An 8,697-nucleotide genomic window follows, 5' to 3' on the forward strand; every position below is an offset into this window, starting at 1 on the left:
CTCTAGATGCATGCTGGATAGCGGTCGATGAGTGGAGTAATAGTAGTAGATGCATAATCGTTTTGATCTACTTGTCTTGGACGTGATGCCTATATACATGATCATTACCTAGGTATGCTCATAACTATGCTCAATTCTGTGAATTGCTCAACAGTAATTTGTTCACCCACCGTAGAATATCTATGCTCTTGAGAGAAGCCACTAGTGAAACCTATGGCCCCCGGGTCTATTCTCATCATATCAATCTCTATCGCTTTATTTACTTGCTTTGTTTTTTAGTTTGTCTTTTACTTTTCACTTTGCATCTATCTATCAAAAATACCAAAAATATTATTTATCATCTCTATCAGATCTCACCCTCGTAAGTAACCGTGAAGGGATTGACAACCCCTAATCGTGTTGCTTGTGAGTAGCTATTGTTTTGTGTAGGTAGAAGGGACTTGTGCGTGGTCTCCTACTGGATTGCTACCTTGGTTCTCAAAAACTAAGGGAAATACTTACACTACTTTGCTGCATCATCCTCTCCTCTTCGGGGAAATCCAACGCAGTGCTCAAGAGGTAGCAAGAAGAATTTCTGGCGCCGTTGTCGGGGAGGCTCACGCAAGCAAGTCAACAATACCAAGTACCCATCGCAATCCCTATCTCTCGCATTACATTATTTGCCATTTGCCTCTCGTTTTCCTCTCCCCCACTTCACCCTTGCCGTTTTATTTTCCCTCTCTTTCCCAATCTCCTTCTCTCTTTCCCGTTTGCCCTTTTTCCATTGCCTTTCTGTTTGCTTGTGTGTTGGATTACTTGTTGCCATGGCGCAAGATAATACCAAATTGTGTGATTTCTCGAATACTAATAATAATGATTTCCTTAGTACTCCGATTGCTCCTCTTAATAATGATTAGTCTTGTGAAATCAATACCGCTTTGTTGAATCTTGTTATGAAAGATCAATTCGCCGGCCTTCCTAGTGAAGATGCCGCTACTCATCTAAACAATTTTGTTGATTTGTGTGATATGCAAAAGAAGAAATATACGGATAAAAATATTGTCAAATTGAAGTTATTTCCGTTTTCACTTAGAGATCGTGCTAAAGTTTGGTTTTCATCTTTGCCTAAAAATAGTATTGATTCTTGCAACAAGTGCAAAGATGCTTTTATCTCTAAGTATTTTCCTCCCGCTAAGATTAACACTCTTAGGAACCATATCATGAATTTTAAACAACTTGATCATGAGCATGTTGCCCAATCTTGGGAAAGAATGAAATTAATCCTTCGCAATTGCCCTACTCATGGTTTGAATTTATGGATGATCATACAAAATTTTTATGTCGGATTGAATTTTGCTTCTAGAAATCTTTTAGATTCGGCCGCGGGAGGCACGTTTATGGAAATTACGTTAGGTGATGCTACAAAATTGCTTGATAATATTATGGCTAATTATTCTCAATGGCACACCGAAAGATCTTCTAGTAAAAAAGTGCATGCTATAGAAGAAATCAATGTTTTGAGTGAAAAGATGGATGAACTTATGAAGATGTTTGCTCCTAAAAATACTCCTCTTGATCCCAATGATATGCCTTTATCTACTTTTCTTGAGAATAATAGTGAATCTATGGATGTGAATTTTGTTGGTAGGAATGGTTTTGGAAACAATGCGTATAGAGGGAATTTTAATCCTAGGCCTTATCCTAGTAATCCTTCTAATAATTATGGAAATTCCTACAACAACTCTTATGGAAATTTTAATAAGATGCCCTCTGAATTTGAGAGTAGTGTTAAAGAGTTTATGAATTCACAAAAGAATTTTAATGCTTTGCTTGAAGAGAAATTGCTTAAAGTTGATGATTTGGCTAGGAACGTTGATAGAATTTCTCTTGAAATTGATTCTTTAAAGCTTAGATCTATTCCTCCTAAGCATGATATCAATGAGTCTCTCAAAGCCATGAGAATTTCCATTGATGAGTGCAAAGAAAGAACCGCTAGGATGTGTGCTTCCAAAGATGCCTTTATTAGAGCGTGTTCTTCGAATTCCTATGAAAATCAAGATGAAGATCTAAAAGTTATTGATGTGTCCCCCATTAAATATTTGTTTTGCAATATGAATCTTGATGAAACTGAATATGATCTTCCTTTACCTAGAAGGCGTTCTAAGAATTCAGAGTTTCTAGATCTTGATGATGAAATTTATGAAAGTGGGATTGAAATAAATAAAAACTGAGATGTTGCTAAACCCACTATTTTGGATCTTAAGGAATTTAATTATGAAAATTGCTCTTTGATTGGTTGTATTTCCTTGTTGCAATCTGTGCTAGATTCTCCTCATGCTTATAATCAAAATAAGGCCTTTACTGAACACATTGTTGATGCCTTGGTGCAATCTTATGAAGAAAAACTTGAGTTGAAAGTTTCTATCCCTAGAAAACTCTATGATGAGTGGGAACCTACTATTAAAATTAAAATTAAAGATTATGAGTCTCATGCTTTGTGTGATTTGGGTGCTAGTGTCTCTACTATTCCCAAAGCTTTGTGTGATTTGCTAGATTTCCGTGATTTTGATGATTGCTCTCTAAACTTGCATCTTACGGATTCCACTATTAAAAAACCTATGGGAAGAATTAATGATGTTCTTATTGTTGCAAATAGGAATTATGTGCCCGTAGATTTTATCGTTTTTGATATAGATTGCAATCCTTCATGTCCTATTATTCTTGGTAGACCTTTCCTTAGAACGATTGGTGCAATTATTGATATGAAGGAAGGGAATATTAGATTCCAATTTCCCTTAAAGAAGGGCATGGAACACTTCCCTAAAAAGAAAATAAAATTACCATATGAATCTATCATGAGAGCCACTTATGGATTGCCTACCAAAGATGGCAATACCTAGATCTATCCTTGCTTTTATGCCTAGCTAGGGGCGTTAAACGATAGCGCTTGTTGGGAGGCAACCCAATTTTATTTTGTGTTTTTTGTTTTTGCTTCTGTTTAGGAATAAATAATCCATCTAGCCTCTGTTTGGATGTGGTTTTATCTTTTAATTAGTGTTTATGCCAAGTAGAACCTATAGGATAGCCTACGATGATAGTTGATTTGATTCTGCTGAAAAACAGAAACTTTGCGTGCACGAATATAATTTTGTTAAATCACAGGAACGTGCTTTTGCGTTGATTCTTTTTGCTGATGTTCAATAAACAAATTGTCCAGTACTTACTATTTTGGTAGAATTTTTAGAGTTCCATAAGTTTGCGTTAGTTACAGATTGCTACAGACTGTTCTGTTTTTGACAGATTCTGTTTTTACGTGTGTTGTTTGCTTATTTTGATGAATCTATGGCTAGTAAAATAGTTTATAATTCATAGAGAAGTTGTAATAAAGTAGGTTTAACACCAAAATAAATAAAGAATGAGTTAATTACAGTACCTTGAAGTAGTTCTTTGTTTTCTTTCTCTAACGGAGCTCACGAGATTTCTGTTGAGTTTTGTGTTGTGAAGTTTTCAAGTTTTGGGTGAATTCTTTTGATGGATTATGGAAGAAGGAGTGGCAAGAGCATAAGCTTGGGGATGCCCATGACACCCCCAATATAATCCAAGGACACCAAAAAGTCAAAGCTTGGGGATGCCCCGGAAGGCATCCCCTCTTTCGTCCACTTCCATCGGTAATTTACTTGGAGCTATATTTTTGTTCACCACATGATATGTGTTTTGCTTGGAGCGTCTTGTATTATTTGTGTCTTTTCTTGTTAGTCTACCACAATCATCCTTGCTGTACACACCTTTTGAGAGAGCCATACATGAATTGGAATTTGTTAGAATACTCTATGTGCTTCACTTATATCTTTTGAGCTTGATAGTTTTGCTCATAGTGCTTCACTTATATCTTTTGAGCGTGATAATTTTTGCTCTAGTGCTTCACTTATATCTTTTAGAGCATGGTGGTGGATTTGTTTTAAAGAAAATATTGATCTCTCATGCTTCACTTAAATTATTTTGAGAGTCGTTAATAGCATGGTAATTTGCTTAATGTTAATATACTTGGTATTCAAGATATGTGAAACTTTCTTTTGAGTGAATTGATTACTAAGATAAGTTTGATGCTTGATAATTGTTTTGAGATATGGAGGTGATAATATCAAAGTCGTGCTAGTTGGGTGATTACGAATTTGATAAATACTTGTGTTGAAGTTTGCAAGTCCCGTAGCATGCACGTATGGTTAAAGTTGTGTAACAAATTTGAAACATGAACTGTACCTGGCTTGTGCATCCTTATGAGTGGCGGTCGGGGATGAGCGATGGTCTTTTCCTACCAATCTATCCCCCTAAGAGCATGCGCGTAGTACTTGATTTTTGATGACTTCTAATTTTTGCAATAAGTATATGAGTTCTTTTGACTAATGTTGAGTCCATGGATTATACACACTCTCACCTTTCCGCCTTTGCTAGCCTCTTCAGTACCGTGCATTGCCCTTTCTCACCTTGAGAGTTGGCGCAAACTTCGTCGGTGCATCCAAACCCCATGATACGATACGCTCTATCACACATAAACCTCCTTATATCTTCCTCAAAACAGCCACCATACCTACCTATTATGACATTTCCATAGCCATTCCGAGATATATAGCCATGCAAGTTCCACCATCATCATCATGACATACATTACTTTTGTCATATTGCCATTGCATGATCATGTAGTTGACATCGTATTTGTGGCAAGGCCACCATGCACTATTTTTCATACATGTCACTCTTGATTCATTGCACCATCCCGGTACACCGCTGGAGGCATTCATATAGAGTCATATATTGTTCTAAGATTCGAGTTGTAATCCTTATGTTGTAATCAATAGAAGTGTGATGATCATCATTATTAGAGCATTGCCCAAACACAACAAAAAAAGAGAAAGGCCAAAAAAAAAGAAAGGCCCAAAAAAAAGAAAAGAAAAAAGGGCAATGCTACTATCTCCTTTTCCACACTTGTGCTTCAAAGTAGCACCTTGTTCTTCATGTAGTGAGTCTCATATATTGTGCTTCAAAGTAGCACCTTGTTCTTCATGTAGTGAGTCTCATAAGTTGTCTTTTTATACTAGTGGGAATCTTTCATTATAGAACTTGGCTTGTATATTCCTATGATGGGCTTCCTCAAATGCCCTAGGTCTTCATGAGCAAGCAAGTTGGATGCACACCCACTAGTTTTCTTTTGTTAAGCATTCATAGCTCTAGTGCATCCGTTGCATGGCAATCCCTACTCCTCATGTTGACATCAATTGATGGGCATCTCCATAGCCCGTTGATTAGCCTCGTCAACGTGAGACTTTCCCTTTTTTTGTCTTCTCCACACAATCCCCATCATCATATTCTATTCCACCCATAGTGCTATATCCATGGATCACGCTCATGTATTGCGTGAAGGTTGAAAAAGTTTCAGATTATTTAAGTATGAAACAATTGCTTGGCTTGTCATCGGGGGTATAGAAGTTGGGAACATCTTTGTGTGACGAAAATGAAGCATATCCTAACTATATGATTTTGTAGGGATGAACTTTCTGTTGCCATGTTATTTTGAGAAGACATGATTGCTTTGATTAGTATGCTTGAAGTATTATTATTCTTGTGTCAATATGAACTTTTGTCTTGAATCTTTCGGATCTGAATATTCATATCACAATTAAGAAGATTTACATTGAAATTATGCCAAAGTATCACTCCGCATCAAAAATTCTTTTTTATCATTTCCTACTCGAGGACGAGCAGGAATTAAGCTTGGGGATGCCTAATACGTCTCCAACATATCTATAATTTTTGATTGCTCCATGCTACTTTATCTACTGTTTTGGACTATATTGGGCTTTATTTTCCAATTTTATATTATTTTTGGGACTAACCTATTAACCGGAGGCCCAGCCCAGAATTGTTTTTTTGCCTATTAAGTGTTTCGAAGAAATGGAATATCAAACAGAGTCCAAACGGAATGAAACCTTCGGGAACGTGATTTTCTCACCGAACGTGATCCAGGAGACTTGGACCCTACTCCAAGAAGTGCCAGAGGCGGTCACGAGGGTGGAGGGCACCCCCCTTGGGCGCGCCCCCTACCTCGTGGGCCCCCTGCTGCTCCACCGACGCACTCCTTCCTCCTATATATACCTACTATCCCCAAACGATCAGAACAGGAGCCAAAAACCTAATTCCACCGCAGCAACCTTCTGTATCCATGAGATCCCATCTTGGGGCCTGTTCTAGAGCTCCGCCGGAGGGGGCATCCACCACGGAGGGCTTCTACATCAACACCATAGCCCCTCCGATGAAGTGTGAGTAGTTTACTTCAGAACTTTGGGTCCATAGCTAGTAGCTAGATGGCTTCTTCTCTCTTTTTGGATCTCAATACAATGTTCTCCCCCTCTCTTGTGGAGATCTATTCGATGTAATCTTCTTTTTGCGGCGTGTTTGTTGAGACCGATGAATTGTGGGTTTATGATCCAGTATTATCTATGGAAAATATTTGATTCTTCTCTGAATTATTTTATGTATGATTGAGTTATCTTTGCAAGTCTCTTCGAATTATCCTTTTTGGTTTGGCCAACTAGATTGGTAGTTCTTGCAATGGGAGAAGTGCTTAGCTTTGGGTTCAATCTTGCGGTGTCCTTCCCAGTGACAGAAAGGGTTGCAAGGCACGTATTGTATTGTTGCCATCCAGGATAACAAGATGGTTTTTTTTATCATATTGCATGAATTTATCCCTCTACATCATGTCATCTTGCTTAAGGCGTTACTCTGTTTTTAACTTAATACTCTAGATGCATGCTGGATAGCGGTCGATGAGTGGAGTAATAGTAGTAGATGCATAATCGTTTCGATCTACTTGTCTTGGACGTGATGCCTATATACATGATCATTACCTAGATATGCTCATAACTATGCTCAATTCTGTCAATTGCTCAACAATAATTTTTTCACCCACCGTAGAATATCTATGCTCTTGAGAGAAGCCACTAGTGAAACCTATGCCCCCCAGGTCTATTCTCATCATATCAATCTCTATCGCTTTATTTACTTGCTTTGTTTTTACTTTGCCTTTTACTTTTCACTTTGCATCTATCTATCAAAAATACCAAAAATATTATTTATCATCTCTATCAGATCTCACTCTCGTAAGTGATCGTGAAGGGATCGACAACTCCTAATCGCGTTGGTTGCGAGTAGCTATCGTTTTGTGTAGGTACAAGGGACTTGTGCGTGGTCTCCTACTGGATTGATACCTTGGTTCTCAAAAACTGAGGGAAATACTTACGCTACTTTGTTGCATCATCCTCTCCTCTTCGGGGAAATCCAACACAGTGCTCAAGAGGTAGCAGGGCGCGGCGCTTGCACACCTCCTCCGCATTGATGTATAGCCAGCTCCGTGGTTGGAGACCACTAGCTGCACGGGGATTCATCGCGTAGGCTGACAAGGGTGGCGGTGGTGGCCACGGTGGAGGTGGAGGCGGCGTGCGGGACGACCTGGCGCCGGCATTGAGTTTGCCCTTGCTCTTGCTGAAGATAACCATGGCTAGCGCTTGCGCTGTCGGCAGCAAGGGGAGCGAGCGGCCAAATGTGGATGGGAAGGAGAGGTGGATTAAGACCCCCCCCCCAAACCCACACACTTGCATTAAAAAGGGCGAACACGACGAACGCTTCTAAACGCTGACATGCAGGCTCAGGTTAGGTGGATGCAATGATTACGGCCGAGTGGAGTAGTTGTGCTATCGACGCGCGAGCCTGAGGCAAACATCGAGCGGACACGCGGTGAGTCCATCTCGTGTCGGCGTGGACGTAAATCAGATGCCAATTTGGGATGCAAATGCGTCCATACGGGCAACAAGCGGATGGCTTTTGGCTTTTGTTCATCACGTAGGGCCGGTATTTTCATTCGTTTGGATGCAAATAGACACACGCGGACAATTTAGGTCGGCACGCTTTGAGTTCCTCTAATCTATGTCAATAGCTGCTTGTTGAAAGGGACTAATTGACGTCAAGAGCTCTTTGTTGCTTGCTCATGTGTTGATGTCTACTTTAAATTGATGGCTTGATTCGATTGGAGCAAATGGGTTTAACCCAAAGTTTTAAAATGGTTTTTGTTGGTTTCGGTAGGAGAGTTTGGTTTGTATAAATTTGGATTGTGTTGGTAAAGTTTTATTAGTGTGCATGGTCTAGGTCTTAAACATTTTCCTAGCCGGCTTGCCTGTTTGTTGATGAGCAGTGCTGGTCCAATTTCTTTATTTGTTCAAAAGTTTTTCCGAATGTTGAATGACGGATCTAAACATTTTTTTTTCAAATACTGTTGCTGATTTTTTTACTTCCCCGTGTCATATCTTTTAAGGTTCTAAACTCCCTAGGAATGTTGGCTCCTGGTCCATCAGGGCTTTGGGGAGCTGGAGGTCCCACCTATAAGAGAGTGGATCGCTCCTGTGTTATTTGCTTGGATTCACTCCTAGATGACGTGACACTCATATATTTATTGCTATGTTATACATAACAATACCCCAACCACCCACAAAACAATTTAGCTCACTTCGCATATAGATATTGTCTTTATCGACCAAGAGTGAAGCTAAAGAAAAGGGGAAATCATCAGTGCAATTAAAAGTCAATTTAACTCATGTGAAATACACAACAAAGTACCAACCATAATATCATGCCAAATAAAAAGGAAGGCTTAACTCATGTCTAACGACG

This window comes from Triticum dicoccoides, chromosome 3B (assembly GCF_002162155.2).
Source record: "Triticum dicoccoides isolate Atlit2015 ecotype Zavitan chromosome 3B, WEW_v2.0, whole genome shotgun sequence".
Lineage (NCBI taxonomy): Eukaryota > Viridiplantae > Streptophyta > Magnoliopsida > Poales > Poaceae > Triticum > Triticum dicoccoides.